At 35.8% G+C, this 17,205-nt stretch overlaps 1 pseudogene; it reads right to left on the bottom strand.

The window, feature by feature from the left end:
- The window catches only part of LOC113057476 (inactive heparanase-2-like), a 58,199-nt pseudogene extending 43,549 nt beyond the window's left edge, over positions 1-14,650 (bottom strand).
- Positions 14,651-17,205: the final 2,555 nt, after the last annotated feature.

Below are 17,205 nucleotides of genomic sequence, written 5' to 3'. Positions count from 1 at the left end.
GTGCTTTTGGAAACACCCTCTCCCCTAACAAACACCGCCCCCCCCTCCCCCCCACACACACACAAATGCACAATTGTGTTTGTATGGTTAGTCTGAGCAGCAATAGTTCTACATTCCACATGTCAATATTCAGGCTTCTGGCAAATTCTCTGGATTTACAAATAAACAAATAGCTGGGCAGGAATGGGAGAAATTGGAGACTGCAAATGAATTTCATTTCTTGTTCCTTCCTTCTCTTTCAACTAAAAATAGAATCCACTTTTCTAAGTTGCATAAAATGTATACAACATTATTTGTCATCTAACAACGAGACTTTTCCTACAGAAAAAAAAAAAAAAAAACAGAAATGAAAGCATTTTTGGCTGTTCTGCACAGTAGATCCTAGATTTGCAAACATAAGCTTGGCATCACACTCTCTAAATCAAAGAGCAAAACTTTGCAAATGTTTTTTGGACAGACACCTTCCTATCGTTCTTATCAATAGTAATATCTAGGAATTGTGCAATGACCTCATTTGGCCTTGGCCCACTAGTGTTAAAGCGTGATCTCAGTCTCAGATGCCACACCTATGGTCCACTCACTAATCCATATGGCAAACAAAAATATGGCAAAAGCTAGATGAAAAAAGACCGTTCCAATCTGATTGGCCGACACATCCAACAAAAGTCGTATTGCACTTCTTCTGTAAAGCGCTTTGTTAACACTACTTTTAAAAGGTAAGCTTTACTTACTTAGCGACAGAATTAATCACTGGTTTTGTAGGAGCTGACATCAAACCTACTCCGGGTTTTGTTACTTAATGGCAAGCAGAATTGGAAAGGACATCAAAATCCTCCGACATATTTGTTTAGAAATGTTTTGTACTTGTAAAAGGTGTTTGATCAACGCATATTTCTCTCCTGATTCAGACTGTTTCACTGGAGAACGCTATATTATGGATATCGGTCTTGTATTTTAGCAACGGTTTGCTTATGTGTGATGTCCTGGCTTGCCGATCATGGTTGTGGTTCTGGCCTCGGTATTGATCCTGGGACAAAAAAATTACACACAAGAGTTATAATCAAAAATGACCTCAGCGAGAAGCATCCGAATGATTAATGATCCCCGACCGGTATTGCAGGAGCAGAACAACTACTGACAAAGAAAATAAAAATGAATAATACCCTCTTCACGGGTGGTAACATCCGGATCTAGCCAGCTCCTCACATAATTCACATATCTTTGGGCAGTTTTAATAAATTTCTGCAGCAGACCCACTGAGCTTGGGGTCTCTGTTCAGAGTGAACAGTCCAAGGAAGAGTTCAGCAGCTGTACTATTAAAAAATACTCCAGGAGAAAAGAGTAACCTGATACACGTTGGAGTGAGAACACAAATCAGATGAGACGTTCATGAGCCACAAATCTCTCCTGTGTCTGAAACATCACAGAACCACGCATGACGGCGAGAAAGACAGAGCCAGGAGCCTGTGATCAGCCAGAATATGAAAATAGCAGACTGACATATACTTACTTTCCTGTACTGTGATCTTTACTGGATCAGATCTTCAAGCAGAATACAATCCACATCCCATCCTAACCTATTCTGAAACGCTATATCAAAATTAAAGGTATGCAACAAATGAATAAACTAACTGACATCATGTGAAAAAGGTATTTTAGTGAGCTAAACAGTCTATGCTTTTTATAACTTCTGTAAGTTCTAGCACACTTTATATTCATGAGTTTGAACTTGATGCCACAGAGGAAGAAATTCAACAACGTCACACAAAGGAGATTCAATACTCCATTTATGAAAAGCATTTACAGTAGGTTGTGCAACAAAAAAATTACACTGGTAATAAATCCAAAATTTTGACTAATTGTGCCAAAAAGTCTCAATAATTTAGACTATGTATTCTATACATTTTGGTTGTTATGTAAAATACATTTTGTCTGATTAGAAATATATTTCTAAACTAAGTTCAATACAGAGTGTCGAAACCAAAAATGCTGCCACATATATTCACCACATTGTTTTCAGATTTCTTTATAAGTAAGCATAGTAGATGCTAGGCCTATATAAAAAGCATAAAATGTATTTGCATGTCACTGTGCCAACATAATAACATGTTTAAAGCATATTTCACACTGAAAACCTTTCCTAGATTCATATGACAAATCCTTCATCCTGTTTGCTGTCTTCGGAATTGGACTTGAATTTAAAATTCACTTAATTCAGAATGGCACACAACCCTGACTTCAATGCATATGCAGTTCTCCTGGAGAAAGTTCAACATGTAGGGTGAACTTGTGGTGAAACCAGATGTTCCTTGGAACATTAAAACTTGTTAAATCAACGTCCAACCAGGCTGAGAGTACCGAAGCTGCCAGGTGAAGTCACCAAGGCAATATATAACCAGACTTCAGCTCACATAACGCCAAGCTGCCACAACAATCACTTCCTTCAGTCTTTGTGATGTCGGCTATTAACAAAATGTCCAACAGTGCTAATTCCTTAAAAAACAGTGAATATAATGGAGCTCTGGGGCAAAGCTCGTGAATATCCACTGACAGCTTAATTAGGGAAATGCTACAAGTCTGTAAGTAATGAAGGACGTATGTTTTGAACGTGGAATTGAAGGCGAACAGAAGATTGGTTTTTAAATAGAAAGTTAAAGTACACACTAAAACACACTTATTTTTGTTAGTACACAGAGATTTATTTAAAATTAGATTATATTTAACTCAAGTTCCAAATCCTAAATCTTGGATGTGAATAATTGGCGAAGTTTAAACAATATTTGGAACTTGAAATGGTAAAAAAATAATAATAATAATAAATCTCGGTGCAAGAACAAAAGTAAGTGCATTTTAGTGTGCAGTGGGAAATCCTTTGGGCCTCAGTCATGAAACACAAGCAGAACGAATCTCTATGTAAAACATTCAGAAATCCAATTGAATTAAATGCAGCAATTCGCGTTGCAATGGTTTTGCAAACGATTTGCACAGAAATTTGCTCTGCTCGTGTTTCATGAATGAAGCCCATTGAGATTTTGCGATTGCTACGGTGATTTCATTAAAGCATTTCATGCAATTACATTCTTTATTGATTTTTAATAAAGGTTTTAGTCATGCCAGCACTTGAAACGTATGTGGTAAGAACACAGATGTCTTCGGGAATCACAGAGGTTTAATATTTGTTTATAAAGGGGTGGTATTAAACTACCTGCAGCTGCTGCAGTGCAGTTCTCATGCACAGTGAGTGCATGACTGATGACTCATTTAAAACCCACTATCAAATGAATGAATCAAATGAAAAGGAAACTTCACAGACTAAAAGCTCCAATCAGCAGAAAGGAAACTCCTTCGCTGGGATTATCTTGGATTATTATTAGGTATTTTGTGTTGCATGGTAAATCCAGGCAAATAACTCCAATATGTGTGACTTGGTAAACCGCTAAAGAGATTTAGATTAACGTTTCATGTCATCTTTAATTTTCTAGATTTTGATACTAAAGGGAACTGCTAGATGCGAAAGTGTATAATGTGGCCCGTCCAGTTCCCACAAAGTCCTGGCTCAGAATTTGGCCACAACCGTGGAAATATTATCTCCACGAGAAAACTGAAGCAAAATCTCCTGGCCCACCTTATATTTCCGAAAAAATAAAAATAAAAAAACTTTCAATAAACTGATATTCTCCAGCCATGTTGGTTCTGCCGGGGTTATGCAATGCTTCCATAATGTAACGAGGCAGCTGTAAAGTATCATAAATGTGCATTACGGTCAAATAAATGATCATAATCGTTTCAGCAATACATCAACACAGTATTATAAAGATGATCTTAATTGACATACATTAACAGAATTATTAGCATCACTTTTATTTCTTTCATTTCAAATACACTGTTTGGTTGCAATTAAATAACCCACACTGAACCCTACAATATTCGCTAAAAGTGTAATTCATTTTCAAGGCATTTAAGATCTGAAAACTCCATTTTAAACACATCAGATAATTTTGACGCTAACATCATTATTAGATTGAGTTTGTGTACCCAGCAGGGAATTTCGGCTCCTTCCAAGCATTGTAAACATCTGTTTTCTCTTAACATTTGGTCACAGTTTATTTTCATTATTTTAAAAATTGTAAATATGCTGCTATTATCTGTTTCTACTCGCAAATTCATTTAAAGGCTAGTTTATCACTTCATTTGGCAAACTGAGCAGCAATATATAGTGCAGTCTGAGTCATGCAGTCTGACAGTTTCTTGTTCCATTTACGAGATGCCCACTCTGTCTTCATATCCTTCTGTTGTGGCACATTTTATTTTTCCTGTTCAGTTGTTGTTTTATGGTCATTTAGAAGACCTTGAGTAATGGCCAATGTGGAAACATTCTGAGAGTCTGTTATACATATTAGTGTCTCATTTATTTACAGTTCTGTTCACTCATGCCACTTACTGAGATTGTAAACGTTCACGTCATATTTGCCAACATATCTTTCTCTCTTCATATGGAGAGGTGGAAAATAACACAAGCTCTGCCTCGTTTTGTTTGATTTGCATATTAGTCACAACATGATATTTTATAGCAACTTTAATGCTTAAAGAATGCTCCAAATAGTAGTCAGCAAGTGCTCCAAGCATTGTAATATTCCTGGTGAAACAAATCCAAGAGGGCAAACAATATATTGGTGTATTTAAAAGGCAATGGCTGTACATTATCACATGTATGTGTACTTATTGCTAACAACTGCAAGAAATACAAGTTAATTTAAACAAACAGAATTTAGTATTTTTTTTTATCAAAAGAATAATTCACCCAAAAATGATTTAAAAATTGCCATCCTAGATGAGTTTGTTTCTTTGTGAGAACAGATTTTGAGAAATTTAGCATTAAATCACTTGCTCACCAATGGATCCTCTGTAATAAATGGGTGCCATCAGAATGAGAGTCCAAACAGCTGATAAAAACTTCACAATAATCCACAGCTTTACGTTTTTAACTTAAAATTGTAGCTTCTGGCTAATAGTCCTTTATCTGTAATAATGCTTTCTCTAATGAAAAAGCTGCCTAGTCTGAATCAGGAGAGAAATATGCAGGAATCAAAAACTGTTTACAACAGTCCCAGACAACAGATGTCAACAGTCCCAAACGGGTTCTCTCATGCTGATGGCACCCATTCACTGTAGAGGATCACTGTTGGTTGAATGACTCGACTTTGCAGCTACAAAAAGTATTTAAATGAAGTAAAATGTGTTTAAAATGTATATTTATTGCAGAACAGGGTTCAATAGCTTTGCAACACGCTAAAAGAAAACAAATTATGAGTCAAGCATGCTTCACGATTGCTCTTTGTATGGCCTACAGATACATTCAGCTCTTAGCTCTTCTGGAGAATATTGAGCATGTGTGTGAGTATCTGCTTAATGTCTCAGATATAGAAAAAAAATCATGTTTTCCTTCACAGGCAGAAACATCTGTCAGAGCCTCAGATCTATCATTAGCACACTATTCTACGTGCACTCACTGTGTTTGTGTTGAGTGCACACATGTGTGTTTTCACTGCTGCTGGGGGAGGAGGAAAAAGTCTCCAAACTCTTTGTGTCACTTTGAGCACAAGAAGAGAGAAGAGGACAGGAAGACTATTCGATGACGGGCAGAAGAAATTCTGCCATGCGGTATTCATCAAAATACTCCTGCAATCGTTTCAATGAAATAACCGCCCAACTCTGGAGCAATCGTTTCTAACTGGACAAAAACTTGGGCTCCACGAGCCAAAAAAACTGTTCTGAGCAACATGGGCATGTTACCCACACTTGTGGAGGGAAAACAAATGACGCAGTATTGTGAAATGGCACCATCTCACTTCAGACTGCATCTGGTCAAAGCCACTCCTCATTTTCGTTCAATTCTAAAGACTTATTGTATGCAGAACGATTACAGGAGCTTTCCCCACCTCTAGCCCATTTTCATGACATTTCCATACTTCTTATGACTATTTGAGGGCTGGGGCAGTTACTGCTGTCAACGAAAATGAGAGGCTAAAGGCTAACCGCTAGCTAATACCCAAACTGCCCTCACTGGACAACTTCCTGTCATTTGTCTTAGAGCAAACAGGCAGGAAATAGCTTCGAATATAGCATGCTAGCATCGCGCAGACAGCCTCCCTCACTTCTTTAAGTGGATGTAGGAGAAATGTTTTGAGCGGAGAGCGAAAGCTGATTTAAAAGGACAGTTATTTATGATGAATGCTGCTCTCCTGAGAGTCTGGCAAACCGGTTCACAGATCTAAAGTACACTGTGACCTCAGAAACGCTAAGAATCACACAATGACAACTATAAAGCCCTCTAAAGCCGAGGTCTTGAGCACACGATGGAAGTTACCTTCACAGCGTTGAGCTACATATCAGTTGACACTTCACTCAATGCATGTGGAAGAGAGACGTTTCCAGGAACGGGATACAAACAAAGCGAGCATAAGTCATTTAGAGAGGTGTACTGTGGATATTTATCATACTTAATATGTCTGCTTGTACTGAATGATATATACAGTACCGTGCATCTGTAGTGGGGTTATGAATGCTATGATATTCACAAATCCATCAGCACTGGAAGCTAGCACACTGATGAAATGCATAGTTACATTGTCCAAATACACAATATTTAAAGGTGAACGTTTCACTGGCCATCACTAGTAAATTCAATAATGTACAGGATTGATATTTTACAAACATTCTGGTTTGGGTTTGTTTTAAACACCCAACCCTAAGTATTCAATTTCTCCAAACAATTTAGCCTATACGTATATACTATATTGTATGTATCATAGGATCATTTCAGCCTTAGTTGTGCTATTCAGTTTGATTGTTTGCTAAATGTTTTTGGTAACATAAAAACCTCTCATAATGTAAATTATGAGAATGTAAATGTAAATTATTAATGTAACTACCTAATATTTGTAAAATGAATACATTTATTGATTGCTGCTTAATGAATAAAATGCCATTTTGAAGATTTTATTTTTACAATTTGAATTATGAAATGCAACTGGTCTTATTTATCCTGTATCTATTTAACCATATTGCCAAATGTGTCAAATGCTGCATACTGATTCTCATGCAAAGTCAATGGAAATTTAATAATTTGCTTAGTGTCATGATATCTGCAAAACAGCTATAATTTAAGTATTTTGAATGAAAGTTTAAAAAAGGTGGAATAAATGCCACTCGGTATCATGCAAAAGCAATGAAATAAAAAAAAGCAATGAAAAGCAAAAAATACACACATATAAAAAAAAATCTGATTTTATTTTTTTTCTCTCAGTTTAACCATTTGACAAAATATTTAAAATATATATTTATGTGTTATTGTATTTTGTTTTACTGAATTATGTATTTTTGTTAAGCAACGTATCAGGCTCTTATGGCTATGATATAAAAGAATATGGAGCTCACCGAGGAAAAAATACACATTAGTTTTATTCAAAGGCCCAAACTGAACATTTAATTTGGTGCAGCTGCTGATATTTATAAGCCTAAAAAATTTATCTGATTCTGATAAATATCTGTTATCACTATTTCACTCAACAATATTTCCTTGTAAGATGGCTTTTAAATCCTTAGCTTTATGATAAAAGTTCTTTCATTTTCATTGTAGGTGGGGAGGCATAAAAAGCAATGCAATACAATGATGACTGAGAGATGTAACAAATAAACATTCCTCAAAAGCCTGATGATCATATTTGATACTCACATTTTAACATTAATTGTTCTAAAATAAAATATGTATGGATACTAAAATAAACCTAAGTTGATTCAGTCCATCAAGTATTCAACTTTAAATATTACTAATTATAAAAAATATTTTCACATCAAACAGATGTGTACCACAATCCAAAGGTGGATTTTTACAAATATACAAAATGCATTTTTACTTGCTTTAAAAAAAGTATAAACTCAATCAGATGAAACAAGGCACGCAGTAGTTTGTGTACAAGAGTTTTTTTTTCAGCAAAGCATTGATAATTTAAAGGCCTTAGATTTTTTTTTCTAAGGCTTTTACAGTATATATATATATATATATATATATATATATATATATATATATATATATATATATATATATATATATATATATATATATATATACACATATAAAACTTTAAATTAACTTTATTTTAAAAATGTGCACATTGAAAACTGCTTTTTTTCCAGGAAATGCATTTTTTTTATATAACAAAATAACAATGACTGAATTCTGAGAACGCATGCAGTGAATAAGCAGCTTAAACAACAGGCAGCATCATGGAACGTAAAAGCAACGTGGAACTGTAGCAATTTGAGAGCTTTGAGCGCCCTGACCTCGACTTGTCTCAGATGGTTTGCTTTAACTAAACTGGACTAAACTGTAGCGAGTGTAGAGGTGAAAACTAGTATGACCTTGGACTTGTCTCACCACGGTTTGTTTTAACTGGCAGGGGGCTTTCACGCCTATTACTGATGGCTTTAATGAGAAAGGGTCAGAAAAGTCGACCTGTGCCGAGTGGAAATGGATGGGGCAGGGCTATCTCACTGCAATTCCCCTGCCACCTGCCAGTGACTGCGTAGGGGGCATCCTGATTGCTAACAGACCCGTTTGTGCCGTGCACCCAGGTGTCTTCATTCTCACCAATCAGTCATGCACACGACGGGCTTTTTGCTACAGCACACATGCTGGGATCCACGGAGAGAGAGATTCCTTTGCTAAGTGTGTTTAGTTCTAATTCCTCTTACAGCCGCCTTGTCAAACGCAGATGTGCTTAAGAAGATGTTTGGAAAATAAGGGTGAAAGCTAGAAGAGTGCTTTTTGCTGAATCTGGCATGAAGACGGTACCGGTTTCGATATGAACGAACAACATTCAGCCTGTTTGATGCCAAGTGCAGTTCAGAAATCCTCATCTGAGCTTATATATCAATATTAATAAGAAAATGTGCGGCGTGACCCGCACTGGAACTCGCACAGCGCCTGACATAAAACTTAGGATAATCTTTCCACACTAAATCTGCTTTAAACAAATAATCTCTCTCTGGTTGACTGTACCGGATAGTGATTTGAGTTTACATTGAGATTACTGCAATGATTATAATAATAAAACAATGGCATTTGTGCAAAAAAAAAAGCAGGTCTGTTAAAGAACCCCCTCACACAAATAATTCCCTTCATAGAGAGTTGAATCAGAATTCAATCACCAACAGTGTCTGCAACAGAAATCACTGCATGATCAAAACAAAATATCACAGCCATATTATCCAACCATAACACATTTTAGTGATGTAAATATACACAGGAAAGACACTACTGACCCGATTCCACGTGTATGCAAAAACCTTCCTGTTCTTCCTATAGCAAGTGCTTTTACAAAGTGTCAGTTCTGAAATCATTGTCAGCTGGCCTTTTGTATATGTCATCATTCAGCTTCATTCAATCCTTGATCTGACATTTTCGGTACTACAAAGGTCTCTGACAAATCCTCTGAGATTTCTGCCTTTCAAACATTTATTCCCCCATAAAATGATCTGAACATTTTAGACAATGTCTGTGTGTGTGACTAGTATGAAACCTGAAAATGGACACTGGATTTACAAACAGGCAGAGCACAGCTGTTGAAAGTGATCAATAAAACCATATGCTTGGCTGACTGTTCGCCGGACCTTCCTGTATCTCATCATTTTAAACCTATGTGTTTCTGGAATGAGCAGCAACAATTAAATCACGGCATTTTTTGGGAGTACCTATGATCCTGGACAGCAATGAGACAAAACAACTCAAAATAGTTCAGACAAGCTTAAACAACATAAAACCAAACCATAAACACAGAAAGCATCCAAGACAGAACAAACCTGAACAGAGCAACTACAGGACTAAAGCTTCCTACTGACTTTAAAAATCGTTCCCTCAACATCGTCAGTAAAAATATGCACCGTTCAATACATTTGTGACCCAGGAGCAAAAAAACAGTCATAAGTAGAATGTGGGTATTTGTAGCAATAGTCAATAATACATTGTATAGGTCAAAATTATTGATTTTTCTTTTGTGCCAAAAATCATTAGGATATTACGTAAATATATATTTTTAAATGTCCTACCATATATATATATATATATATATATATATATATATATATATATATATATATATATATATATATATATATATATATATATATATATATATACACTTAATATTTCATTAGTAATATGCATTGCTAAGAACTTCATCTGGACAACATTAAAGGCAATTTAAAAAAAAAAGTACCCTTATATTCTAGATTTTCCATATGTATAAATCTAAATTTTAAAACATCAACTCTTATGGACCTAGGTTACATTTGTTAAAATCCTGAACTCTCAGAAAAAAGGTACAAAACTGCCACTGGGGATACACTTTCAAAAGGTACTGATATATATTTTGATATGAACCATTAGGGATAAACAAGGTACACATTTTTTTATCTTTTAGCTATTGTAACTTAGGGTACCACGACAGTCTGAGAGTGTATGTGTGTTATAGCCTATTTTGTGAAATTCTGTAGCAATTAAACAAAGCCTAACCATGATATACACTGTATTATCTCAGTATCTGCATGTTGCTGTAATCTCCTACCTGTTAACGTGACATCGCTGTAGATGTTGGAGACCTGTTCTTTCAACAAGACCTGTTGCATCTGAGCCGCTTTCTCCCGCTGCAGTTCCAGCATCATGTCTGGGTGGCTGGCCAGCTTGCAACCCTTTTGCTTGTCCAGAGCGAAGTCACTGCGCACTATGTCTGCATGGAAACCGCGAGAATGCTTTTGGAGTACAAACGAGAGGACAAGCTAACCTCTAAAGTGCAATGTGCATGTGGTTTGCATTGTGGACGTGTTTACTAGATACTCGAAATGTATTGCTTTCTCTTCCATGTTTATTGATAAAAAGTCTGGGTAATTAAAAAGCCATTTCTTTTCAACGGGCATGTACTACATAAATGAAGTGCATCAATATTTATTCAAATATATTCTAGATTTATGCATGCATATTTGTCCACATAGTATGTAATGACACCGCTTTAATATCTTGATTCCAAGCCGTATTTCAATAAAGTTTTCTGAACTCAAGTCATGGAGTACAAAAACATCTAAAATCAATATGCAAAATACCTGCCTAATTGAAAATGACCAAAACAGACCTCACCATCTTCATAGTTTTTGAGGTAATAATCTGGTCCGGGCCCTCTAAACTTTGCAAGATTCTTCAGGTTATGAAACTGGAGAAAGTCGGTCCGTTTGCCCCCAAACCTCAAATAAGCTGGAGAGAGTCCCCGTGCCAGAGTGACTAACCGCTTGGAGCTGTAAATACAGAAAGACAGATCACAGATCCAAAGGCTCAGTCAAACCCGAAGGGCTACAACAATACAGCACTGTGCAAAGCAAAAATTAGCAGCAGGAGCTGTCTGCACCTAATTTAATTTGTCCAATCTAAAGTAGTTATTTTGATTGAGTCATATTAAAAATGCAGTCATATTTCTTTTACTTAATAAAACATGTCAGTTTAAATGTGACAATGAGAAGCTATTTAGAAAAACCTGATCAGACATTATACAGTGCATAAAATCAAAGAGAGCTATTCATTATGATTTCATACTATACCAGTGAATATGGACAGTAGGCTATATACTGAATAAAAAGCTGGCTTTTTTCTTTAAGGCTTGTTTATATAAGATCTATATACTTTCAGATTATATTAGGTTGTGTATACACACATTATACAACACAAAACAAACAGCTTGCATATATAATATATGATAAAGCATGTATAGCCAACATTGTACCCGACACTGAGTCTTATTTTGTGTGACGAAGTAAAGTCTGTAAAGCCGACACAAGAAAACGGGATCATTTTCAGAGCAGAACAAGGCAATAATATCTCAAAGCTGATCAGTAATTAAAAACTTCTATTTTGTTTATTTATTTATTTATTTTTTATTTGTCAGCAGCAACCTGGTTTTCGCCATTTGACTGGTGCGTAACTTTCTCTCGGAACCTCAGACTGACGTTGATCAGATTCAGTGTAATGTATGATTGTGTTTTAGGCCGCAGTGCTGAAATCAACTGCAGATTATTTCACACGGAGCTGCAATCTGTGGTGCTGCACGCTCGTTTCTTTCTAGATAAATACATACCAGCTTCTTTTTTAGTGCTTTGCTAAATAATGAGACATAATACGGTACCAGTCGTAAAAAGAGAAGCTGTAAAAGGTGCACATAAAAGCGGGCCTATAAATTGCGCAAATATTCCCTTGCCTTTGAGCGTAAAGAACTTAGAAATCAACAGATAAAACAAAAGATGAATAAAAATAAATAGGAGTGAAGTAAAATAAAATAACAATAATTTGTGAATTGTTTTGTGTAAAGCAAAATGAGCTAAATTACCACAAACTTTAATCGGTGAAGCCTGGGTTTGTACGGTGGGCCGAAACGGATTTTTTAGTAAACAGAGAGAGAGAAAGAGAGAGAGAGAGAAAGCGAGAGAGAAAAACAAACAAACAAACAAACAAAAAATCAGAAAGAGAAAAGTAACAAGCAGCGGTACACAATCTCACAATTCGCTCATCTGGTGTCATGTCCAATAATGTGAATAATCACATTTAATCAGACCACGCATGAAGCATGTCTAAGCATGTTATTTTGGGGAAATTACAACAGCTAGAATCTAACAATTTAAAAGAAGAAAATATTAGTGCAGCTAACGGCAGAATGATAGCGATAATAACTGCGATATATTTGCATATAAATATGTCAGCATTATGTTATTATTGTTATTATTGTTAGCATTAACATTATGAGATCCATCTTTTGAATGCAAGCATGTGCATATCCTTTGCTAAACATTATAACGCTATTAGGCTACCTCAAATCTGTGGAACCATATAAGATGGTAAAAATAACATGAATCTGAATGTCGTGGATATAGCTAAATGTTCAATTACTCATGTCAAATCCCGCTTTTATTCAGTGCTGGTTTCTTTCCATATATTAAAAGAAATGAAGTACGTAAAACGTAAAAGCCAAACAAACCCCTTTGACTGCTTTACCACATAAATCTGCAATAACCTGAAGCCTACTGTACACAACAGAAAACTAACAATAATGCCACGACAGCAGACTGGGGTTCAGATTTATGTGGGCCAGTTCTTTAAATTCTATTTTTTCCAACACCTCATCCAGACTATAATAATTATTATTTGGTAATATATCGGTAGTAAACACTAGATCGATACTTAAACCTGTCCGGGGCTATGAAAGACACTTACATTTCGCTTCTCCGTATGGTTTTGTATCTTTTCTCCTCTGGGGGCTGGGACACTCATATTCACTTCCAGGTCAAGCCCTGGTGTGCAAATTAACACAACCATTCAAATCTGCGCCTATATACAGGGTTCGCGCTCTAATATATAAATTCATATTCGTATGTGGTGTCGAGAGATAGCCCCACGGGCGAAGCTCATCCCACAACACCGTTTCACTGGGATTCAACAGATGTTTTTTTTAAGCATTGCGCGTAAACATGTGGAATTGTACTTCACGCGTAAAAGTAATGTCCAAAAGTGCGAAAATAGATATACTAGTAACAGGCTATACTGGTATTTTACATAATAACATTATAAGCCTCATAGAAAGACTATCATATGTCCAAAGAGTATACCTAACATGAAGTGTATCTGTGAAAATAAACGAGTAAATGGGTTTTGTAGTAGCATATGGTATCGTGCAAAAGAAGACGCTGGTCGATAGATTAAAAGTAGTAAAACAGCAGTATTCAGTGTTTGGGCGGCTATATGTTATTGGAAAGATTCATTGATAATGTCTAGTGGCGTTCCTGTTGGAAAATCCAGTTTAAGCCGGGTAGCTGTGCTTGGGACATGAAAGGTGGTTTCTGGCTGGTCACTATCTGGTTCAGCTTGACCACATTTAAGATGGTATGTTTCTTGTCCAATGTGGTTTACCAGCTTTAAACCAGCTTCCATGTACTAAAACATAGCTACCAGCTAAGGACGGCTTCTCTCCGGCAGGATCTTTTCCATTCCCCACGAACACATCGGCATCACCAAAGCATCATCGCGCGTAGGATGTAATTGCAAAACTGTAATACCTTAAGAAGTCCAGCCAGCCATCCTTTACGATAGATGGATCCAACTGCAGCGAGAGGAAGTTGTCATTCAAAACTTTCACCGGGCTTCGCGTATTCACGTCCAGTAAAATCAAGGTTCTCTCCAGAAAGCTCTGTCTCTTCCCTCCGGACACTGGTCTCCTGTAGGTAACGGCGGAGGAAATGAGAGACTGGAGTATCAGTGCCAACCACAGTGACGAGCCGAACACTGGGCAGAGGAACTGCCTGGGCATCTTCTGTCCTCAAGCACCGGGCGGAGCGCAGTGAGGGAGATCCAGCAGAGATCTCCTTATAAAACCCGATTAAAAAGCACCTGAAGTGTTTTTATGCCCCTCCTTGAGCGAGGATCACTGGTGTCTCTTTCAGCCCCCCCTATCTTCAGCTGTTTTGGAGTTAGCTGGAGTAAACTCACGCCCCAGGGCCAGCCTCCATCACACTGCTGCCCCTGCACCGCCCTCTGTAGTAACGCAACAGCTCTTAAAGGTAAGATGACTCTTATTTAACAGAAGCTTCTTCGGCTGGGGGGTTCTGAAGCATAATCTATCTGCACACAAAGTAAAAATGAAATAATAATAATAATAATAATAATAATAAGACGAAAATAAAACATAACAAAAAGACGCAAACAAAAAAAGTTATGGTTCTTTAGATGTTCTTTGGATCAGCAAAAATCTTTATCTAAAATCATTTATGGCTGTACAGCATATGGTTCTTTGGAGTTGAAAAAGTTATTTTAATGTTACATGTATAGGTTATTCACAATATCTGGTGTTTGTTTGTTTTTAACATCAGCATATTAAAAATATAAAAAGCATTTAAAAATGTTTCCCATGTAGTGGAGTTAAGCTGTAAAGTAATTTCTGGTTATAATTGGAAGGTTTGTTTTAAAAAGGCCTGTTTTCTGCTATTTCTGTATTTCATTCTCTTTAGTTATATCAATGCTGACTTATTAAAACAGTACGTAGTTTTGCTTTAGTTGTCAAAAAAGCAGAGTGACGGTCCATGTGATTTCTCGTGGACTAATCAACTGTTCACCTTTAAAACTCAGTCCTGTTTCGTTATTCTCGAGCAACTGACTTTTTTGTGCATAAATGACTACAAATAGTAAACGTTTAACATAACAGAATTTACATTTGAGCTTTCTGTTTTTTTACAGATGAACATTGTGCAGAATTGTAACTGAGGGTTATAAAAAAAAACAACCTGTTTTTTTTTTTTTTTTTTTTTTTGTCTTCGGAGACCTATTTACAAGTTCATATAGCCTGTTCATATGTTGATATGCATTAACAACTGATTCTGCGTGCACATATGAGGTTTTCTTTAAAAGAACTATGGAATTTTTTAATGCAATTTACACAGGTAAAAAGCTTATAAAACCCGTGGGGCAAATAAAGAAATACACAATGTTGAAGAATAAAATGCAATGCATAACTATAATATAAAGTATAATATACTATATATATCAAATATATAATTTTAACCCGAGTAAGAAAAACAAACACCTGACAAAATATCAATAACACACTGACATAATCATGAAAATGTGTTTATTGTAATTATCCACATCGGGACCGGTGGTCTCGTTGGAGGCATACAATTTAGCATACAGAGATCACGAAACTACTCTAGAAGAAATAATAATAATAATCTCGTAACTCACCTCGTGTTCACCTTACGGGTCCTTGTGTCTGAGAACGTTTCTTGCTTTATCTTTTTAAAATATTCGTTTACAAAGACCCCGGCGCGAAGTAGTATTCCATCTTTTCGATAAAATAATTGTAGGCTATATAAATTAATTGATAAATACTGAAAACGTATATAATTCCGGAGCAACACAGATCTGACGCTATTCTTTGTCCTTTCATTGCTTTATGCACTGCATAGTTTGGCTGTTAAATGTGAATGTAAAGTGCTGAACACATGGTTTAGCCTATAAAAATTGGGTTTTATGAGTAGGGGGAATCCTTTGGCGTGACACACCAGCAATGACTGACTGTCATAATCTTAATAAACTCGAGACATACATAGTTATAAAATAATGCTGTCACCTGACTCACGACACTGATGTCTAATAACGGGAACCATGTGACGGGACTGATACTTTGGCCTAACACCCCGGGCGTCCTGCAACAGTCCACTTACTTTCTGCAGAATAAAGGAGAATGAAACAAAACAGATAGAAAATAAGACCATGTGTTGTTTTTACAATATGATTCTTGGCAGTAAACCAGATATTTAACCTAGATTTATGGCAAGACTTATCAAGTTTTATACGAGAATTCTTTTGAAGTTCATTTTTAGCTTTCTAAACTGGAACTCACCGTTTCAAATATTATTGGGAGTAAATATATCAAATAGGGTTAACATTCAGTACACAGTCTTGTAGTTTATTGTGAAGCAAAACAATACAGGCTTGAAAAAGTATTCCAGATAGTGCATCTTTTCTCCCGTGGCGATAAAAAGTGCGAGGTTAAAACTTTTATTGAAAAAGATCCTTTAGCTAAAAAAACAACATGGATAAAGTTCTAAACATTCTGAATAATACATTCAAGTAGTTTAATTATTTTCCCGAATAAATTTGGCGTTTATTTTAGAATGCATTTAGTAAAATAAAGACCTTTCAGCTTCATCTAAAAAATAATAATAAATAAAAATAAAAATAATTCTGTATAAAAAAATTATTTATGTACAAAAGTTTCTGGTTATGACAGCCTAATACTTACGCGCATTCTTAATTATTAAAATGATGACAATAAATTTATACTGATAAGATGGGAAGAGAGATTTAAAACTAAAACTAAAAAATATGTTTTACGTTGTACTGCGTTATATTAAAATTAAAAACACTTCAGTTATGTTTTTTATAGGACACTATATTTTGGTCGGGTAATTTGTCAAAACAAATTGAAAAAATACAGGTCAACAAATAACAACTTCAGATATTAATACAATAACAGGACAATGTCTACTCACCTGGTTTAAAGTTCATGTACATTAAATGAAATAAAATATTTATTTGAAGAAGAAATTACACAGGAT

This window comes from Carassius auratus, chromosome 38 (assembly GCF_003368295.1).
Source record: "Carassius auratus strain Wakin chromosome 38, ASM336829v1, whole genome shotgun sequence".
Taxonomy (NCBI): Eukaryota; Metazoa; Chordata; class Actinopteri; order Cypriniformes; family Cyprinidae; genus Carassius; species Carassius auratus.
Note: the sequence above shows the minus strand (reverse complement) of the source record. Positions and strands in the feature narration are given on the sequence as shown.